The sequence below is a fragment of the Hemiscyllium ocellatum genome, chromosome 1, assembly GCF_020745735.1.
Source record: "Hemiscyllium ocellatum isolate sHemOce1 chromosome 1, sHemOce1.pat.X.cur, whole genome shotgun sequence".
Classification (NCBI taxonomy): Eukaryota; Metazoa; Chordata; class Chondrichthyes; order Orectolobiformes; family Hemiscylliidae; genus Hemiscyllium; species Hemiscyllium ocellatum.
Window position 1 is genome coordinate 109337404 of NC_083401.1, and position 23606 is coordinate 109361009.

Below are 23606 nucleotides of genomic sequence, written 5' to 3' on the forward strand. Positions count from 1 at the left end.
TAAAGGTTTAGATGGAGAGGAATTTGTTAAGTGTGTACAAAAACATTTTCTGATTCAATACATGGATGTACCTAATACAGAAGGTGTAAAGCTTGACTTACTCTTGGGAAATGAGGCAGGGCAGGTGACTTAGGAGTCAATGGAGGAGCACTTTGGGGTCAGTGACCATAATTCTATTAGTTTTAAAATAGTTATGAGAAAGGATAGACCAGATCAAACAGTTGAAGTACTAAATTGGAGGAAGGCTAATTCTGATGGTATTAGGCAAGAACTTTCAAATGCTGATTAGAAGCAGATGTTTGCAGGCAAAGGTACAGCTAGAAAATAGGAAGCCTTCAGAAATGAGATAATGAGAATCAGAAACAGTATATTTCTGTTAGGGTAAAAGGGAAGGCTGGTAGGTGCAGAGAATGCGGGATGACTAAAGAAATTGAGGGTTTGGTTAAGACAAAAAGGAAGCGCATTTAAGGGATAGACAATATAGATTGAATGAATCCTTAGAAGAGTATAAAGGCAGTAGGAGCATACTTAAGAGGGAAATCAGGAGGGCAAAAAGGGCACATGAGATAGCTTTGGCAAATAGGATTAAGGAGAATCCAAAGGGCTTTTTAAATACATTAAGGACAAAAGATTAGCTAGGGAAAGAATAGGGTCCCTCAACGGACAGCGAGGCAGCCTTTGTGTGAAGCCACAGGAGATGGGGAGATGCTAAATGAGTATTTTGCATCAATGTTTACTGTGGAGAAGGATTTGGAAGATATAGAATTTAGGGGATTAGATGGTGACATCTTGAAAAATGTCCATGTTACCGAGGAGAAAGTGCTAGATGATTTGAAACACATAAAATCGGATATATCCCCAGACCCTGATCAGGCGTAACTTAGAACTCTGTGGGGAGCTAGGGAAATGATTGCTGGGCTTCTTGTTGAGATATTTATATCATCGATAGTCACAGATGAGGTGCTGGAAGACTGGAGGCTGGCTAACATGGTGCCACTGTTTAAGAAGGGTGGTAAGGTCAAGCCAGTGAAATACAGATAAGTGAGCCTAACATCGGTATCAGTGTCAACTTCAAAATAAGAAGGAAAATGAATCATTACATAAAGGTGAATACAGAGAAACAATTATATTGCAGGGGGAAATATCAAAGTTAACCTAGAAATCTTGATGTACATGGGTACACCAAGACTGTCCAAATAAAATCTAGTTGAGATACTTCTTGTGAATGATCATTCAGCTGTATCGGGATTGAGAAATACCCTCAAATAAGCATCAGCCATATCTCAGAGATTGCAGCTTTACTTGTGATCCAGAAGGTTGTGGCTTTAAATTCTATTGCAGAGTGTGAACATATAGTGAATCCCCTTCATGTCAACCCATCACTAGGATTACTTCTGAAATGTTGCAGTAACATCATTAATGATATTTTTCTGGAATTTGTGTAGGGGTTGTTACTAACTGGCAGTGTCTAAGTGAGCAAATTAAAATGGAAATTCATATCTGTTATCAAACTGACACATAAGGGATGAGCAGACAAAGAGCTACTCTATTACGGATGCTATCGTTTCAGTCAAGAACTCATCTGACCTCCAAGAATCCTGAGGAACAGGACGTACATGTATTTGAAAAGGCAAGGACTGATTAGGGATAGTCAGCATGGCTTTGTGCATGGGAAATCATATTTACCAAACTTGATTGAGTTTTTTGAAGAAGTAACAAAGAGGACTGATGAGGGCATGTGATTTATATGGACTTCAGTAAGGTGTCCGACAAGGTTCCACATGGGAGATTGATTAGCAAGGTTAGATCTCATGGAATACAGGAAGAACTCGCCATTTAGATACAGAATTGGCTCAAAGGTAGAAGACAGGTGGTGGTGGTGGAGGGTTGTTTTTCAGACTGGAGGCCTGTGACCAGTGAAGTGCCACAAGGATTGGCGCTGAGTCCACTACTTTTTATCATTTATATAAATGATTTGGACATGAGCATAAGAGGTATAATTAGTAAGTTTGCAGATGACACCAAAATTGGAGATGTAGTAGACAGAGAAGAAGGTTACCTCAGATTACAATGGCATCATGACCAGATGGGCCAATGAGCTGAAAAGTGGCAGCTGTAGATTAATTTAGATAAACGTGAGGTGCTGCATTTTGGGAAAGCAAATCTTAGTAGGACTTATACACTTAATGGTAAGGTCCGAGGGAGTGTTGCTGAACAAAAGAGACCTTGGAGTTCAGGTTCATAGCTCCTTGAAAGTGGAGTGGCAGGTAGATAGGATCATGAAGAAGGCATTTGGTATGCTTTTCTTTATTGGCCAGAGTATTGATTACAGGAGTTGGGAGGTCATGTTGCAGCTGTAGAGGATGCTGGTTAGGCCACTGTTGGAATATTGCACGCAATTCTGGTCTCCTTCCTATCAGAAAGATGTTGTGAAATTTGAAAGGGTTCAGAAAAGGTTTGCAAGGATCTTGCCAGGGTTGGAGGATTTGAGCTATAGGGAGAGGCTGAACAGGCTGGGGCTATTTTACCTGAAGCATTGGAGGCTGAGGGGTGACCTTATAGAGGTTTATAAAATCATGAGGGGCATGGATAGGATAAATAGATGAAGTCTTTTCCCTGGGGTCGGGGAGTCCAGAACTAGAGGTTATAGGTTTAGGGTGAGAGGGGAAAGATATAAAAGAGACCTAAGGGGAAACTTTTTCACATAAGTTTATGGAATGAGCTGCCAGATGAAGTGGTGGAGGCTGGTACAATTGCAACATTTAAAAGGCTTTTTGATGTGTATTTGAATAGGAAGGATTTGGAGGGATATGGACCGGGTGATGGCAGGTGGGACTAGATTGGGTTGGGATATCTGGTCGGCATGGACCAGTTGGACCAAAGGGTTTGTTTCCATGCTGTACATCTCTATGATTGTATGACTCTTTAACTGCTTGGTGGTGTAGGCTGAACAATGGCCATTAGTAGCTGCGTTGCTGTTGAGCTGCTTCCCTCAGTTGGCCTGACAGCTTTTAATTTTGGGACTTTGTTATCAATTGCATTTTAGCCTTGGTCATGGTCTTTCAATTGCCTGCCACTCACAATTGTCTCCCCGAGGTTGCATCACCTAATGAAATGGGTCTGCTCTTCCTTTTGACACAGGATTGTGAATTTGCTGTTACTGGGAAAATCCAACCCTCTATTTCTACATTATGATACTGTGCAGAAATTAGCATTATCGAAGTTATACCCTTCAAAGGATCTTCATAATCTGTTTACATTTAGGAATGAAAAAGACACAATACAAATAGAGGTCTTACTTTCTTTGCCAGTGTGTCCATGCTGCGGGTCAAAAAGTGTGGTGCTGGAAAAGCACAGCAGGTCAGACAGCATCCGAGGAGCAGGAAAGTCGACATTTCAAGCATAAGCCAGTCATCAGGAATGATATCAACTCTGCATGACCTGCTGTGCCTTTCCAGCACCACACTTTTTGATGCTGATCTTCAGTATCTGCAGTCCTCACTTTCTCCTGTAAATGTTGTGGGGTTGGTCAGAAAGGATTACGTGAAGTTGGCATGTGGTCTGCCAAAGCAGAACATTCTATAATTTGAGACAAAATCCAGCCACGTGATAATAGTTTGAGAAAACTCAAATCGGGCTGTTGGTTAGAACAAATGCACTTTAAAACTGCTTTGCTTATTCCACCTTCTATTTAAAATTATAAAAGGTGTGTCAAGTATTAATAGAGCCATAGGCTGTCATTGCTAGATTGGAAATGGAAGCTGTAATTTCAGGGGTAAAGTGGGAATTTATGATATGCAAATGTGCATCAACACAGGAAGTGATACAATGTTACATGATCTGCTACCTTATGAGGACTTCAACCAAGCTGAAATCAGAGTAAGGTTCTTTTAATTAAAATTAATGTTGCCTTAGCCCAGCAGTTTCTGTAAATATCATTTAGGAGCATGACAAAAACAAGAATAGTATAGAAACATGAGTTGCAAAGTTATTCTATGACTGAGTGCGTGAAGGTACAATGCTTTGTTGAAAATCAGAATGACTAGCTGAAAATCTGATTTTTTTCACTCTTTTATATATTCAGCAAGATTTTTGTAATGGTATTCTTCAATCAGATAAAATTCTGAATTCTGTAATGTCGTGCATGCAACTCTTAATTTTCAAAACTATTTTCATGATTTACTTCGAACTGAGGTACTTTGATGTGAGTTGTCTTTAATGAAAAATTTACATTTTCTCTTGAACAGCCTCTCGGCCTCGATAATTGTGTCTCTTTCTGTTTGTAGACAGAAATCAGATGACTTTCAAATTGCTTGGATGAAAGGATGTTTTTGATTAGCTTGATAAGCTGACTAATTATTTATTGTTTAGCCTCGAGAAAAACAATTTCCTTATCGCATATCAACAACTCTAAGTGAAAACAATTTAAAATTGATGTTCCAAATGATTGGTCTTGTATGCTTTTTGTTCATTGTTCACATAAACAATTTAGACTTGGGAATCAGAACTGTTCTCATCAAGGTTTTTCTTTTTGAAGTTAAAGTATGGCATCAAACATATTGGATGGTGTCAAGTCTTCCAGTGCCTGAAACAAGTTACCTCATGTGATTAGGAGCTTCTCAGTTCATTAGCTTTCTTTGCAACATGATGTTGCGTGAATTAGTTGGAAATCATTTGGTGGGTGAGTTGGACATTTTTATCAATGGCCATCTCTCCAGAGATTGAAGATTCTGATGTCACATTTAAAGACCAGCTGGATGCCACTGCAAATGCAACAATGCAAGAGTTTTACTTCAGCCTGTGAATGCTTCACCCCGGAGATGCTTTTGATGTTTACTGATGCTGCCCTCCAGACAATGCTCATGAGTGACTGACAAAAGTCATATCTTCTTCCTGGGTGACCACACTAGAAACAATCCCCTTAACCTATACAGCCTGGGTGGAGAGCAGGTCATCACCTACTCACTCACTGGTGATGTCTCACCACCTTGCATTTCTTTATACATGCTCACAACCTGCTGCTGTACTCATCCACATTTCACATAGCAATGGAAGCATTGTCAGTGAAGATGCTCAGGCATTGCAATGTTATGGAAAGGGCTCAATTCATTCAGAAGCATCAATGTGATAATGAGGGTATATGAGATGCAGCATAAGGAGCAATCTCAGGATCTGGGACAACACAGTTGTATTCACCAAGAATAGACTCCCTGATGCCTTTGATATATAATCTAGTGGAAGAGCTCAAGAGATCACAGCTGTTTAATGCTAAGTTAGTGCAGGGCTAGGTATATGTGAACATTGAAAATTTTCTAAATGTGTGGCTACATTTGAAATGAAAATCCAATATTAAATTGCATAGATTAATCAAAAGAAGGAAAAGTCAATCCTTAAGGAATATAGCATACATGAAGCAGAGGACTGCTCGCCAAACAGGCATAGGGAAAGTCTCAACCAGGTTCAGATATACTGGAAACCAGGACCTATAAGGCTTTCTCTCACCTCGAAGCTCTGTGACCTATTGCCCTGTCTTCCTGTCTCTGCCAATCCTCCTCGCCCACCTCAGGATGCCCTCCCCTCATTTCTCAGAGATTTCCCTTCACTTCTGCATCTGTTCCTCAGCCAGAAAATTCCCCATTTGGCAAAAGAGATTATGGAGGCCTGTGCACAGCACCTTGATGGGAACTCTCTGTCTGCAACGTGCAGTATAGCACCATCTGACTGATCTAGCCATTGATTCCCTGTTTCTGAGGGCCTGTGATCTGTTTGACAATGACCTGGGCTCAAGAATGGGTAGAGTTATATCACTCTTCAGCAGCAATATGAGCATATATTTGAGGTATCATCAGCAAGGTGAGGAGTGACATCCCTTGTTGAGCACCGACCATCCTTATATCGGCTGAAGGCCTTTGAAGGAGGCTGGCAACTGAGAGAGCTCCAGAATGTCAATGTTGTGGTGGCTTCCTGGATATTCAGCACACACTTGCATTATTTGCCTGTTGTGGTCACAGATGAATTGAAAATTTATCAAGTTTGTGAAAACAGTTGAAATTACAGAAGAGGAAATGCTGGAAGTCTAAGAAAATATAAAGCTGGATAAATCTCTGCTATCTGATCGAGTATATCCCAAGTCATCATTGGAAGTTAGGAAGAAGATTGAGGGGCCCCTAGCAAATATATTTTTATCATCTATAACCACAGATGAGGTACCAGGGAACTGGTAGATGGCTAAAGTTGTGCCTTTTTTTTAGGAAAGGCTGCAAAGAGAGGTCTGGGAACTTTCAACCTTTGAGCCTGGTGGGTAAGTTGATGGAGGTGATTCTGAAAGATAGAATTTATATGCATTTGGAGAGGCAAATACTGATTAGGGATGATCAGCATGGTTTAATGTGAGGGAAATCATGTCTCATCAAATTGATTGAGTTTATGGAGGAAGTAGTTAAAAAGATTGATGAGGGCAGCATGTTAGAGGTCGTTTACATGGACGTTAGAAAAGGCTTTGACAAGATTCCACCTGATAGTCTAATTAGTGGAATTAGACCACATGGAATTCAGGGTGAGCTTGCCAATTGGATACAAAATTGGCATGATGATAGGAGGCATGGCGTTGCTTTTTGGACTGGATGCCTGTGACCAGCAGTGTTCCACAAGTATCAGTACTGGGTCCACTACTGTTTGTCATTTACATAAATGATTTAGATGAGAATATAGAAGTTTGCAAATGACACAAAAATTGGTGGTTTGGTGGACAGTGAAGAAAGTTATCTAAGATTATAAGGAGATATTGATCAATTGGGCCAATGGGTTAAGGAGTGGCAGATGGGATTTAATTTGTATAAATGTGAGGTATTACAATTTGGTCAAACAAACAAGGACAGGACTTATACAATTATATAATAGTGGTAGGGCCCTGGGTAGCATTGTAGAACAGAGAAACCTTATGGTTCAGTTACATAATTCTTTGAAATTTTCATCACAGGCAGACAGGATGGTTAAGAAAGTGTTTATCATAGTCAAAGATCTGAACACTGAAGGCTAGCATATGAATTGGGGCATCATGTAGAGGTTGTACAGGACATTGGTGAGGCCTCTTTAGGAGTACTGCATACCGTTTTGGTTGCCCTGCTATAGAAAGTATATTATTTTATTGGAGAAGCTTCAAAAAAGATTCACCAGGATGTTGCATGGACTGGAGAGTTTGAGTTATACAAGTAGGCTGGATAGGCTGAGACTTCTTTCACTAGAGTGTAGGAGGTTAAAAGGTGACCTTATAGAGATTTATAAAATCATAAGGGGAATAGATAAGGCGCACAGCGAGATTAAAAATCACACAACACCAGGTGATAGTCCAACAGGTTTATTTGGAAGCAATAGCTTTCAGACCACTGCTCCTTCATCAAGTGGTTGTGAAGTATAAGATTGCGTGACCCAGAATTTATATCAACAGTTTACAATGTGGTGCAACTGAAATGATATATTGAAAAAAGACCTGGATTGCTTGTTAAGTTTTTTTATTTGGAAGCAATAGCTTTTGGACTATAATCTGGTGTTGTATGATTTTCAACTTTGTACACTCCAGTCCAACACCAGCACCTCCAAATTGCAAATAACAAGGGTCCTTCCCCTAGGGAAGGGGAGGTCGAAATTAGGGGGATATTTTTAAGGTGAGATGGCAAAGCTTTAGAAAGGACATGAAGGGCCATGTTTTACTCAGAGTGTTTCATGTATAGAATGACTTACCAGATGTAGTGGTGGATACAAATACAGTTACAACGAAATTTCAATAAGTACACGGATAGGAAAGATTTGGAAGGATTTGGGCAAAATGCAGACAAGTGGGATGAGTTAATTTGGGAAATGGTCAGCGTTGACTATTTGGACTGAAGGATCTGTTTCCGTGCTGTATGACTCCATGAATGGTAAAGAATCTGACCAATGATGGGGCACTCTGATTGCTGTATGGGTACGATTGATTGCACCCTGGATCTGCAGGAAACTGATGATGGTTGAGAATCCTTCTGTCATTGCGTCTGACTCTCGGTATTGAGGGGGAATGAGATGAGATTGTGACTCTAACGAAGATGGCATCCGTGATGTGCCACATTCAGTTTTGAGTTGAGGACAATGACATTCCACAGAACTATTCAGTAAGCTTGTTGAAATGATCCTCTGGCAAAGACATTTAGAGCTATCAGAATGGAATTATATTGTTGTCCTTGTGACCACAGGTCCTCAATCAGCAACTAGTATGGAATTTTCAAAACCATTAAGAATATACTTAGTCATCATTTGTACTGGCACTCAGTCATTTGCAGATTGGTGCACCTGAGCCTGGAGATCCTGCTCTATGTGAGTGCTGTACCTCTCCATGATGACCACTGCCAAGCTTCCTCAGCTTGCCACAGACTTGTGTTAACAATGAGAGAAAGTACACACTTAGCTAAAAAGATTATCACCTCTGATACCTTCCCCATTACATTGTTCTTAATTCATTTGTGGGATGTAGGTGACACTGCCAGGCCAGCATTTATAGGCTTGGAAAAGGTGGTGGTGAGCCACCTTTTTGAACCACTGCAGTTCACCTGCTTTGGGTTGACCCACAATGCCATTAGTGAGGGAATTTCAAGATTTTGGCCCAGCAACAGTTGGTGGTGTTAGGAACTTGTAGGTGGTGGTGTTCCCATATATTTGCTGTCCTTGTCCTTTGAGATGGAAGTGTTTGTGGGTTTGGAAGGTGCTATCTGAGGATCCTTTGGTGAATATCTGCAGTGCATCTTGTAGATAATACACACCACTGCTACTGAGCATTAGTGATGGAGGGAGTGGATGCTTGTGGATGTGGAACCAATAAAGAAGGCTGCTTTTTCCTGGATGGTGTCAAGCCTCTTGAGTGTTGTTGGATCTGTATTCATATAGGAAAGTGGGATGCATTCTATCACACTCCTGACTTATATCTTCTAGATGGTGGACACACATTGAGGAGCCAGGAGGTGAGTTACTCTCCTCAGTATTTCTAATCTCTGACCTGATTTTGTAGCCACTGCATTTATATGGTGAGTCCAGTTGAGCTTCTGAGGAGAAAGTGAGGACTGCAGATGCTAGAGATCAGAGCTGAAAATGTGTTGCTGGAAAAACACAGCAGGTCAGGCAGCATCCAAAGAGCAGGAGAATCGACGTTTCGGGCTCATGCCTGAAACGTCGATTCTCCTGCTCTTTGGATGCTGCCTGACCTGCTGTGCTTTTCCAGAAACATATTTTCAGCAGTTGAGTTTCTGGTCAATGACAACCCCCAGGATGTGGATAGTGGGAGACTCAGTGATGATAACACAGTTGAATGCCAAGGGATGGTGGTTAGATTGTCTTTTAGTCGTGATGGTCATAGCTTGGCATTTGTGTGGCATGAATGTTACTCACTACTTGTCAGCCCAACCCTTGATATTGTCTAGATCTTGTTGCATTTGAACATGGATGTCTTCAGTATCTGAGGAGTCATGAATAGTGCTGAACATTGTGCAAACACCTCCATGTCTGACCTTATGATGGACAGAAGGTAATTGATGAAGCAGTTGAAGATGGTTTTGCCTAGGACACTACCCTGAGGAACTCCTGCAGCGATGTCCTGGAGCTGAGGTGATGGCCTCTAATTGTCACAGCCATCCTTCTATGTTTCAGGTATAACTCTAACCACTGGAGAGTTTGCCCCCTGGTATACATTGATTCCAGTTTTTCTGGGGCTCTGTGATGCCACACTCAGTTGATACAGCCTTGATTTCAAGGGCTGTTATTCTCACCTCACCTCTGGAAATCAGTTCTTTTGTTCATGTTTGAACCAAGGAGCTCAGGAGCTGAATGGCTCTAGCAGAATCCAAACTGGGCGTCACTGAGGAGGTTTTTGCTGAGCAGATGCTGCTTCGTAGCCCTATTGATGACACCTTCCATCACTTTGTTGATGACCGATAACAGACTGATATGCGGGTAATTGGCCGGGTTGGATTTGTTGTGCTGTTTATGTACAGGACATACTTGGGCAATTTTCCATATTATCAGATAGATACCAGTTGTGACTGTACTGGAATGGCTTGGCTAGGGGAACAGCAAGTTCTGGAACACAAGTCTTTAGTACTATTGCTGGAATGTTGTCAGGGCCCATAGTCTTTGTAGTATCCAGCGTTTCCTACAATTTCTTGGTATCACATGGAGTGAATCGAATTAGCTGCAAACTGGTATCTGTAATGCTGGGGACCACTGGAGGAGGCCCTCATAGAGGCTACTCCCTGGGCAACAGGTGTTCATATGATTCTGCACTGCCATGCTGGTTTAGAGGACAACTTCATGCCTCCAACTTATAGGAACTTGAAGACATTTACTACTGCAAGATTACTTTCAAACATAACAATATGCCTTCCTGAGCAGATTATTCAGCTGAACATCATATAAGGTTGATCAAATAATTGTTAATGTGGCCCTGGAATGAAGAAGCTGTCGTGAGATTCCCCCTAAAACCAAACCTCCTTCCCTCCGTCCCTCCACCAATACCACATCCACTACAGGAGCCATGCCCTAGCACCCTTCATTTTGAGTTTGATGATCTGGCAGGTACAATGTAATGACTTACAATCTGAGCAACTGTGTGTTTTTGTCAATGGGGAAGATGAGGTACTTCATTGACTCTTGTTGACCTCAGTGATCACAAGATACCATCAGGCCACAATGTTTCCTCAATTAGTTCTTCCATATATGGATGATAAGAGGAACATTGACATTCTGCCTAACCAAGAATTAAGTCAGATGTGTAGCATTGTATAATCACTGTACTCCTAGTTACTGGAATAGATGTTTCGGTTATCTCACATTTCAACCCTCCTGAACTGTGCTGCCTTTCAAAAGCAGTGGTTACTCCTCTTGTTTTTAGTACTGCTTTATCAACACCAAGACCTTAGTATGCAGATGATTTTTGGACTTAGACTTTATATTCATTACAGTGGATAGTAAGCTGTACTTGTGACCTGTAAAATACTGCATCCCCATCAACTCCCTCTCCCCATACTTCAGAGCTCCTACTGTGTAGCACTCTCTTTGCCCATAATGACTCTTTAAATAATTTAATGTAATTAAAAAGCTATGCAGTGCCATTTTGTTAATTTTATTGGTATAAACTAGTAAATTAAACATATTTTAATAACTAACTATGAGCCTTTTAAGTTACTTGCTCTTCTATCAAAATCTGTTAAATTTTAATGGCTCCTCAAGTGGCTGCAAGTGCCCATAATCCGTGGAGACTTTCCCTACTGTCTAACTCAATCAGTGGTTGCTTAGTTTTGTGAATGATAGCTTCCTTTACAATGTTTTATTAAACCAATGTTCAAGTCACCATTACTCCATTTGTTCTTGATGTAAGTTGTACTTACAATTTTGTAGTACTTGGTACTGGTTTGTTAATTTCAAACAAATTACACCAAGAAAACAGGCTTAGACTAATAGAAACTTTACTGCTATTAGTGTCAAACTAGATTTTAAATAAAACATAATTTACTCAACTTGTCAACCACTTCTTACTTTTATGTAAGAACATAATAGGCTTTTTTTTAACAGAGACAGCTATATAAAGCAATTACTGCCTCTTTACCAGTAATTATCTGCATTCCTGCCACATCACTTCAGGGAACACTTTTATTTACTCCTAAAGTCATTTAATTTATTGGCTTCAGTAGCTTCCTGGTTATGTTATTCTACAACTCTATCATACTTTGTGTAAACACATTTCACCCAGCTTTCCCTTTCTTTCTTCTTTGCCCTTTGCCCTTATGAACTATTTGCCTTAAATAACAGCTCTTAAAATCCAATCGTTCATCTTAAAATTTCAATTTACTCAACCTGAATTTTCTTTTAAGTTCAAAGCAAAGCCTAACTTGCTCACATCTTGGAATCCTTCACTGCATGTCCCTGAAATGCTTTTAAGGCTAATAACATCTGATTGGATAGGTGATTAGAGCTCTGCACAACCTAAATTCTTTTGAGTTATACTCACCATACCTTGGTTTAATTTTATTTCCCAAAGGTAGGAATGTTAAAGGTAGTATTAAACATGGGTAATTGATCCATTGAGATGTGCACCTTGCATTAGACCAACTTTGATTTCCATCTACATTTCTCTGCTAACTATTGTAAAAGGTGTAAACTTAATTTCTGGGAGCTCAATAATCTCTGACTACATCAGATATTCAACATTTTCAATAAGGTAACAACCCTGCACCACCTGTAGAAATAAGCATTGATCTTTGTGGTAATTATTTCCTACTATATCCCTAGTCAACATCTAGAAAACTGAATTATTCTGAATATATTACTTTCTTTCATAGATCTGTAATATTAATAGTGAAGAATGTAATATAGGCCATGTTACTGAACTAATAACTTAGATGCATCAAGTAATGCTCCAGGGTCAAGTTTAAATTATACCACTGCAGCTGATGGAACGAGAAGCGAGTCTCAGAAATGGTGAGCATGACATTACCAGGCCGATGTAGAAATTCATCTGGCTCACCACAGTACTTTACGGAAGGAAATCTGCCAACCCTGCACAGATTACACATGACTCTTGACCCACACCCAATCCTCTGGAATATTAACCAGCCATTCTGTGTCATGACAGAAAAACAAAACAAAACATAAAATTGGATAAATCACCCTGTATTGTTCTAGTTGCTGAAAAAGTTAAAACCCCACGGTGCCATTAAATGTTACAAAGTCTTCCTTTACTAATAGCAGGAACTTGTGAAAAGTTTGAGGAATTTCGCCCAGACTAGTCAAGCAACAGCCTGTTATCATCCTAAATACTACCAAACTTCTAGGCATCTTCAACATCATTCCAAGAAATGTTCTCTTCTGAACAAAGCCCGAGCCCTTAGGACATAACTCAGACTGTGCCTGCATCAGGTATTGCAAGAATCAACACAATCAAGTGAGAGAGCTTAACTGATCTTTTTTTAACCAATTTACCTGTCAGAGGTATATCTGCTCATGATAGCATTAGTAGAACTGGCCAACACACCAAACTGTGGAGATACAGGCCGATTGCCAAACTAAAGAATAGGACTGAAGATTTGTCTCCAAAAGTGCTTGCATATTGGTGTGTGATTTATCTGTGCTTTAATTTTCTTTGTTTTGGGATCATTAGGTTTTGATCCTGTATCATATGGATTTTCTGTGTGTCCAAGAGGATATAATAGTTAACTTTTATGCATTTGCATAGTCCTGGTGATTTATTTTCAAATAACATTAGAAAGAGACTTTACGCGAGTGAAAGGGATTTGTTCACTTTAGGATGATCTATAAGTAAATAAAGCAAATAATGTCATGCATATTATTTTCAGGTAGAGGATTCTGGATTTTCTTCTGCTGATGTAAATACCTACTTCCTGCAATTTAACTCTTTAATTTCAGTTTGGGTCATTTTGGAGAGGTCTTGGCTGAAGTCGAATATGTAAAACAGTTGCTCCTAAGAAAGAGAGGTACATTAGGATTATTAAGAAAACAATTACCTCAGTGTAAGGGGGTTATTTTTAATGCTCCAGACCAGAAGTTTTGATTAAATTCTGAATGGACTTATTTGAAGCTAAGAAAGTATAAGCTCAGTTGAGTGAGAGCAACATGAAGTGGTTATTAAATTCCCAAGATCAGAAATTGAATCTTATCCTTATGAGAAAGAAAGAAATCCTCTTTGGTTTGAGTAATGCAAAGGAAAGCTGTTGGTATAATGGGACTATACTTTATAGTATATTTCAAAATCATTAAATTTGTGTAATATGTAATTAAGTCAGTTTATTCCATTTAATGCTCATTTCTTTCGTATCACAACCATCATTTTTATTGTTAAACAGGAATCAGCAACACTCTGTTTTAGTGAAAGACCTCCTGATTAGCACTGAAAAGGAATATGATCTATCAAGCCTGTTTACAGTCTGGGATCTGACTTGGCTAGCAGTGACATGGGCGGCACGGTGGCACAGTGGTTAGCACTGCTGCCTCACAGCGCCTGTAGACCCGGGTTCAATTCCCGACTCAGGCGACTGACTGTGTGGAGTTTGCACGTTCTCCCCGTGTCTGCGTGGGTTTCCTCCGGGTGCTCCGGTTTCCTCCCACAGTCACAAAGATGTGCGGGTCAGGTGAATTGGCCAAGCTAAAATTGCCCGTAGTGTTAGGTAAGGGGTAAATGTAGGGGTAAATGTAGGGGTATGGGTGGGTTGCGCTTCGGCGGGTCGGTGTGGACTTGTTGGGCCGAAGGGCCTGTTTCCACACTGTAAGTCTAGTCTAGACATGAGCTGGGATCATAACGTTTAGTTAAACATTTCCACTGAGGATACAAAACTGGCATCCACACAATACGTGGCAGGCAGTGGCATCGTATTATTGTTGCTTGACTGTTATTTCAGAGACCGAGATAATGCTCTGGGGGCCTAGGTTCGATTCTTAACACAGCGAATGGTGAAAATTGAATTCAATTTAAAAACATTTCTGGAATAAAGAAGCTACTGAGGACCATAAATCCATTATTGATTGTCAGAAAAACCCATTTGGTTCACTAATGCCCTTCAGGGAAGGAAATCTGCCATCCAAACCTGGTCTGGCCTACACTTGACTCCAGACACACAGCAATGTGGTTTACTCTCAATTTTCCTCTGAAATGGCCCAGTAGGCCATTCAGTTGTAACAATCCCTACAAAATCTCAGAGAAATGAAACTGGACAGATCACCTGGCGTCGACCTAGGCATTGGAAAAGACAACGGTATGAACAGCTCTGTCAACCCTGCAAAGTCCTCCTTACTTACATCTGGGGGCTAGTGCCAAAATTGGGAGAGCTGTCTCATGGATGAGTCAAGCAACAGCCTGATGTAGCCATACTAAAAGGTTTAAGAAATTATACCTTAAAGACAATGTTCCAGACACCACCATCACTATCCCTGGTCATGTCCCGTGTCACCAGCAGGATAGACCCAGCAAAAGTGGTGGCACAGTGGCAGACTGTCAGGGGGGAATTGCCCTGGAAGTCCTCAAAGTTGCCTCTGGAACCCATGAAGTCCCGTGGCTTCATGTTAAACATGGGTAAGAAAACCTCTTGCTGATTACCACATAGCGTCCTCCTTCAGCAGATGAACTAGTGCTTCTTCATGTTAAACAACACATGGAGGAAGCATGCAGATGCATCTGTCTATGACAATATCAGTAAGAATGACCACTACAGAGTCCTTGTGGAGACTAAGTCCTGTCTTCATATTCAGAATAATGTCCATCATGTTGTGTGGCATTATCACCGTGTCAAATGGGATAGACTACGAACAGACCAAGCAACTCAAGACTAGGCATCCATGAGGTGCTGTGCATCATCAACAGCAGCAGAATCGTACTTCAGCACAATCTGCAACCTCACAGCCTGGCATATTCACCAGTAACCCATTACTTTCAAAGCAGGGGAACAATGCTTATTCAATGGAGAGTATAGGAGGGAATGCCAGGAACAGGCAAATCTGAAAATAAAGTGTCAACCAGGTGAAGCCACCAAACAGGACTACCTGCATGCCAAACACCATCAACAGTAAGTGATAGATAGAGTTAAACGATTCCTCAACCAAAAAATCAGATCTAAGCTCTGCAGTCCTGCTATATCCGATCGTGAATCATGGTGGATGATTAAATAACTCACTCAAGGATTAGGCTTCACAAGTAACTATTTCCTCGATGATGGAAGAGCCCAGTGTATCAGTGGGCTCAGTGTAAAAGATAAGATTGAAGCTTTTACAGCCATCTTCAGCCAGATGTGCTGAATGGATGATCCATCAGGTCTTCCTTTAGCGGTCCCAAACATTACAGGTATTGGTCTTCAGTCAATGTGATTCACTCCAAGTGATATCAATAAACAGTTGGAAACACTGGATACTGCAAAGGGTACGGGCCCTGACAACATTCTGGCAATAAAACTTAAGATTGGTCTCCAGAACTTGCACAACCCTAGCCAAACTGTTCCTGTGCAGTCACAACACTGGCATTTATCTGACAATGTGGAAAATTGCCCAGGTATGTCCTGTAAATAAAAAAAAAGGACAAATCCAACGTGGCCAATTTCCCCCCCCAGTCAGTCTACAGTTAATCATTTGTAAAGTGATGGAAGAGGTCATAAACAATGCTGTCAAGCAGCACCTGCTCAGCAATAACCTGCTCAATAACACCCAAATGGGATTCCAACAGGGTTACTCAGCTTCTGACCTCACTACAGTTTTGGTTCAAACATGAACAAAAGAGCTGAATTCCAGAGAGTGTGACAGCCCTTGACATCAAAGTTACATTCGACCAAGTGTGGCATCACAGAGCCCTAGAAAAACTGGAATCAATGGGTATCAAGAGGCAAACTCTCCAGTGGTTAGAGTCATATCTGACACACAGGAAGATGGTTGTGGCTGTTGGAGATCAGTCATATCATTAATCAGAAGCTGAGCTGGACTCACCAAATAAATACAGTGGCAACAAGAGCAGGTCAGAAGCCAGGAATACTGTGGCAAGAAACTTAGTTCCTGACTCCAGAAGGTTTGTCTACTGAAATTTGAGAAGATATGTGGCTCAGGTTGAGGTTCTGGATGTAGGTTTGCTCACTGAGCTGGAAGATTCATTTTCAGATGTTTCATTAACATACTAGGTAATATCTTTAGTGAGCCTCTGGTTGAAGCAATGTTGATGATTTCTACTTTCTATTTATATGTTTGAGTTTCTTTGGGTTAGTGATGTCATTTCCTCTGGTGATGTCATTTCCTGTTCTTTTTCTCAAATGGTGGTAAAAAAGTCAATGTGTTTGTTGATAGAGTTCAAGCTAGTGGACCCATGCCTTACCACCCACTTCACCTTCAACAACAAAACCTACAGACAAACCAACAGAACACACATGGGATCTCCGATATGAGGGTTCTTAGCAGAGACAGTAATGAAGAGACTCGAACAAGTAGCTTTGCCAACCATCCAACCCAAACTTTGGATCCGCTATGTGGATGACACCTTTGTCATCACCAAATAAACAAATTAGAGGAAACCTTCAAGACCATCAATAATACCCTTACTGACATAAAATTCACTAAAGAGAAGGAAAACAATAACAAAGTACCACTCCTAGATGTCACAGTAGAGCGATCAGCCAATGGGGAACTTCAAACCAGCATCTACAGGAAAACAACACATATGGACCATATATTGAACTACAGAAGCAATCACCCCAACATCCACAAATGAAGCTGCATCAGAACATTATTCCAATGAGCCACTGCAGCACAGAGGAACTACGCAGAGCAAAGGAAAACCACCTATTCAAAAAGAATGGGTACCCAATGAACACAGTCCACCGATTTCTCAGCAACAAACCCAAACAAGTAGACAAAACACGTCCTAGCCACACTACACTACATCAAATGCATCTCAGAAACGACTGCCAGAGTACACAGACCCCTTGGCATCATGGTAACCCACAAACCCACCAATACACTAAAACAGCAGCTAATGAACTTGAAAGACCCTATACAGACACTGAGCAAAACTAATGTCATTTACAAAATACCATGCAAGGACTGTAACAAACATTACAATGGACAAACAGGCAGAAAATTAGCTACCAGGATACATGAACATCAAATAGCCACAAAATGACATGACCCTCTCTCACTAGCATCCTTACATACAGATGAAGAAGGAGACCACTTCAACTGGGACAACACATCCATCCTAGGACAAGCCAAACAGAGACACACATGAGAATTCCTAGAAGCATGGCATTCCAACCGGAACACTAGCAACAAACATATTGGCTTGGACCCGATTTACCACCCCCTGAGAAAAAGAACAGGAAATGACATCGCCATATGAAATGACATCACCACAGGAAATGACATCACCAACCAAAAGAAACCCAAACATATAAATAGAAAGAAGAAATCATCAACAGTGCTTCATCTAGAGTCTCAGTGAAGATATGGTGATGAACCATCTGAAAATGAACCTTCCAGCTCAGTGAGCAAACCTACATCTAGCTTGTCCACTATCTAGAATGTACTAGTCAGGAATGTGATGGAATACTCCTCACTTGTCTCAATGAGTGCAGCTTGATTCAGGAGAAGCACAGCAGGTCAGGCAGCATCTGAGGAGCAAGAGAATCAACATTTTGGGCATAAGCCCTTCTTCAGGAATGGGGCTTATGGGTCAGGGCTAAGAGATAAATGGGAGGGGGTGGGGTTGGGGGGAGGTAGCTGGGAAAGCAATAGGTGGATGAAGCTGAGAGAGAAGATGAGAGGTCAGAGAGTGCAGTGATGGACGAGTCTGTAAGGCAGTGCCAAAATGCAGGCTTGGGACTGGGATAATGTGGGGAGAGGGGAAATGAGGAAGCTGTTGAAGTCCATATTTATTCCATGTGATTGCAGGGTCCCAAGGTGGAATATGAGGTGTTCCTCCTCCAGGCATTAGGTGGTGACGGTTTAGTGGTGGGGGAGGCCCAGGATCTCCATGTCCCTGACAGAGTGGGGAGTACTTGAAGTGTTCAGCCACGGGGCGGTGGGGTTGATGGTGCGGGTGTCCCAGAGATGTACTCTGAAATGATCCGCAAGAAAGTGTCCTGTCTCTCCGATGCAGAGGAGACCACACAAATAAGTGCAGCCCAAACAACACTTAAGAATCTTGACACCATCTAGGACAAAGCAGCCCGCTTGATTGGCACTGCATCCACACCAACAGTGCTCAGTAACAGCAGTGTGCACTCTCAACAAGATGCACTGCGGACATTCACCTGAGGTACCACCTTCCAAATCCATGACCACTTCTTTCTGGAGGCACAAAGGCAGCAGATATATGGGAACACCACCACCTTCAGGTTCCCCTCCAAGCCACTCACTATTCTATCTTGGAAATACATCACCATTCCTTCACTATCACTTGGTCAAAATCCTGGAAATCCCTCTCTAACAATATAGTGGGTCAATCCACAGCAGGTGGACTGCAGTGGTTCATGAGGGCAACTAGGGTGGCCAATAAATGTTGGCTCAGTGAGAGCCTTCCACAACCCCCAAAATGAATAAATAAAAAAAGAGAAATGTGGAATGATGTCCGATTATGTTGGAGCCAGAGAAAACAAAATCCAGTCAATTAATGCCATATCAGCAAAGTGATTGAATGTATCATTGGCAACATTATAAAGTGCATTATTCTCACTAAGACTTAGTTTGGCTTTTGTCAGAGCCATTTGTCTGCTGATCTTATTACAGCTTTGGTCCAAAAATGGACAAAAAGTATTGGAATCCTGAGGGAAGACGAGAGTAGCTGCCTTGATGTTAAAGGGTGGACTTTGCATCAAAGAGCTCTAGAAAAATTGAAGTCAGTGAGAAAACTCTGTTTTGTGTTGTGTGGTAGTACCATAGTATTTAATAGCAGCGATTTAGAATCAAAACTGGACATATTAGACATACTGTGTGCTATTAGCAGCAGCAGAATTCCATTCAACCGCCTCTCTTATGATATATTACCAAGCCAAGGATCAACACAGGATGAACGAGGAGCACAGGGCATGGTATAAGGAGGTGCACCAGGCAAACCTAAAACATGAGGTCCCACGTTGTTGAAGTTATATATATTTTGTATTGTTACAACACAGTAGTGAACCCCTCTGTTAATTAAACCAAACACCCAGAAAAGCTCACCTCACCTCATAATCTGTTAAAATATGAGTGACAGAGAACTTCCAAAATACACTATTTAAAGAAAACATATCAATTCATTCTTTAACTCTAAAAGTGAACATTAAACAACAACTATTTACAATTCTAAACCTCCTTTCTTCTGAAATGTTTGTTATATGCCTCCAACTCTATAACAATCTTTTGTTCCAATAAATACCCATATTAAAATTCCATTAACTTAATTTCAAAACCACACAGTGGCTGTCAACTCTGGTGACCTCCTCCTTTTGGCTGAAGGTTTCCCTGGGTTGTCTTTTGTCTTTTACTGCAAGATGTTTCATACAAAAAAGGTACCTTTGATAGAGATTGATTTGAATGACAGTCTTTCTCAAAAGCCATTTATCCTCTGTCTAACTTTCAAACTGCCTGCCTCTTTCATCCCCCCAACATCGGATTGTCTCAGTGGTTTGATGTTAGCTAAACAATGAAGTCAAATTCAATTGGATTTTAGTATCCTGAGGCATAATTTAAACTGATTAACAACAATTCAAATTTAACCAAAGTAGCAACTGACTCAGGTATCTGTTTTACAGCCAAATGTTATATATTTTCAATTTTCCGATATATTCTGAGATTGCTCGCTCATCATATGTGAGGTGCTTGTAAGCCTGGTTGAAGATTTGTAGCTCGGGTGTCTGTTGTTGTGGTTCTGTTCGCCGAGCTGGAAGTTTTTGCTGCAAACGTTTCGTTCCCTGGCTAGGGAACATCATCAGTGCTATTGGAGCCTCCTGTGAAGCGCTGCTTTGATGTTTCTTCCGGTATTTATAGTGGTTTGTTCTTGCCGCTTCCGGGTGTCAGTTTCAGCTGTAGTAGTTTGTATGTGGGGTCCAGGTCGATGTGTCTGTTGATGGATCTTCTTGCTGCTTCCATATGGCATTCATCCACAAACTCCATTAACAGACACATGGACCTGGACCCCATATACAAACCACTACAGCTGAAACTGACACCCGGAAGCGGCAAGAAGATCCATCAACAGACACATCGACCTGGACCCCACATACAAACTACTACAGCTGAAACTGACACCCGGAAGCGGCAAGAACAAACCACTATAAATACCGGAAGAAACATCAAAGCAGCGCTTCACAGGAGGCTCCAATAGCACTGATGATTTTCCCTAGCCAGGGAACGAAACGTTTGCAGCAAAAACTTCCAGCTCGGCGAACAGAACCACAACGTGCTTGTAAGCTCTCAGCACAAAACAGCATTCACTCTCTCTTAAAGGTACAGTATACACCATCTAATTCATGACAGTATAGTGAAGGCAGCATGTGAAAAACAAAAGAAAACTATTCCATAATGAACAGATGACATCAAAGCTCAGCAGTTGTGTCATGTCCAGGTATGAGTGGTGGTGGAAAATTATAGTAAGCAATCAAAAGTAAAAGATTCTACAAACATTCCCATCCTTGATGCTGGGGAACCCAGAATGTAAGTACAAAAGGCAAGCAAAATATTTGCAATTATCTTCAGCCTGAAATGCCGAGTGGATAATCCATCTTAGTTTCCTTCAGACGCCAGTCTTCAACCAATTTGACTCAATTCACAGGATGTCAAGAAAAGCTGAAGGTACTAATAACATTCCAGGTAAATTATTGACAAGTTATGCTCCAGAGGTATCTGCAACACTAGCCAAGCTATTATAGCAGAAGTACAAGCTCGTATTTATTCAATAATGTACAAATTTGCCCAGGATTGTCCTGTCTGCAAAAACCTAATTCAGTCAATTAGCATATCCTCAATCATCATTAAAGGGGTGGAAGGGGTCATTGACAACACAATCAAATAGCATTTACCATGATAATAAACTATTCACTGATGTTCAATTAGGGTTCAGCTAGGAGCACTCCACTCGAGACCTTATGATAGTTGTTGACACAATATGGAATTCTAAAGTTGAGATTAGAAGGGAATCAGTACTTTCCATTCATGTATAATAACATGCCCATCACTGAATTTCCCCCATCAAAATTTTGCAGGGTTATCACTGACCAGAAACTTAACTGGATCAATCAAATAAACATTTTGCAAGAGCAGGTCAGTTTCTGGAAATTCTCTGCGAGTAATTCAGTGGTCAATTGCCTTATCCATCATCTGTAAGGCATAAATCAAGAGTGCTATACTTTACTTCTTATTTTCCAGCTGCACATAGTTCCAAAAAGAAATCTTATCCTGTGACACTGTCAGTACCCCACCATAAGCATTCAATCCCTTAACTAGTCAGGCACAATTGCAACAGCCAATGCAATGCTCAAGCTGTACTCCAGCAACTCTCCAATTCTCTTTTGACAAGACTTTACAAACTTGAAAAATCATAGAAGGACCCCCCCCCATCTCAATATCTCTCTTTGCCTGAGACATGGTGACCCTCAGGTTAAACGACCACCAGTCATTTCTCCCTAATGAGATAGCGGACCTATGGTCCTCTAGGAGTATAGAGACTTTACCTTCACTGTTGCAACATTGGAATGCTGTCCCTATTAGCTTTGTGGGTGTACCTCCACCACATGAACTGCAGATAGTCAAGAACATAGCCCACTGTTACTTTCTTATGGGCAATAACTGCTGGCCTAGCCAGCAACATGTACATTCCATCAATGTACTTTAAACATATATGAAACCCATGTTGTCAGTTTTAGCTCTTCAAATAGAACTCTCTACATTGACTCAATTTCCTTGATCATTCCCTACATCATCACATTCCACTTTAGAAGATCATGCTATCTCTGACTTGATGGCTGCTCACATGAATCATTCCATTTTACTGCTGCTCAGTGAAATAAAAAAAAAACTTTTAACTTTGACTTTTGTTCTCCAAAGGGCTTTTCCAGAGTGTAAGGCTATTGTTACTAAATGTATGAAGTGATCGGATCAATCTTTTGCTACTTACCTTCTCAAAATCATAAAAAGCTAATGAAACTTCTTTTAAATCCCTCCTCAGTTGGTTCAACTTTTCATGAAATAGATCATATCTTCAAAGCCTTTTTCTCTTTAAACCAGTGAAACCCCTTTGGACCTTCTTATTGTGAAAGGATATTAATAAATAGCAATTACTGTTGCATGAAGCATCCTGTCAATATCTTCTCAAATTCCATCTCGATTACATCCACTATATTCCCTTTATCCAGTCAAATGTTGCTGAAAAATTCAACTTGTTCAACTTTACAAATCAATGTTGAATGTCTGTGATTAGCTCATGCATTTCACAGTTGTAACTAATTATGTATTTTACTTGCCCTAAACTCTCAGCATATTTGCTGCACTAGCTGAACTATTAATATTGTTGCAGGTCTGCAGTCAAGTGTGTGAACATTGACAGGTTTTATTGAAAAGACAACAGGATTAGGGAGGACACCACAGAAACCCTAACCACTTTGGATCATGTTCCATGTGAACAGATGAGATTATGACATAGTTCCCTATACATATGTTCAGAAGCTATATTTAGAGTTAGTATGCTATTAACCCTTTGCTGCACCCTTTCACCTCCTGCTCTCAAGTTTGTTTTCCTTCAATCTACCATGGATTGAATCATAGAATCCCTATAGTGGAAACAGGCCCTTCAGCCCAACGAGTCCACATCGCCCCTTCGAGAGTAACCCACCCAGACTCATTCTCCTACCTTATTATCTGATATTTACCCCTGACTAATACACATACCTGACCCATCCCTAAACACGATGGGCAATTTAGCATGGCCAATTCACCTGACCCGCACACCTTTGGATTGTGGGAGGAAACCGGAGCATGGGGAGAACGTGTAAACTCCACACAGATTGTCGCCTGGTCCTATAAGTCAGCAGTGGTAACCATTGAGCCACCATGCCACCCTAAAACTGTTATTT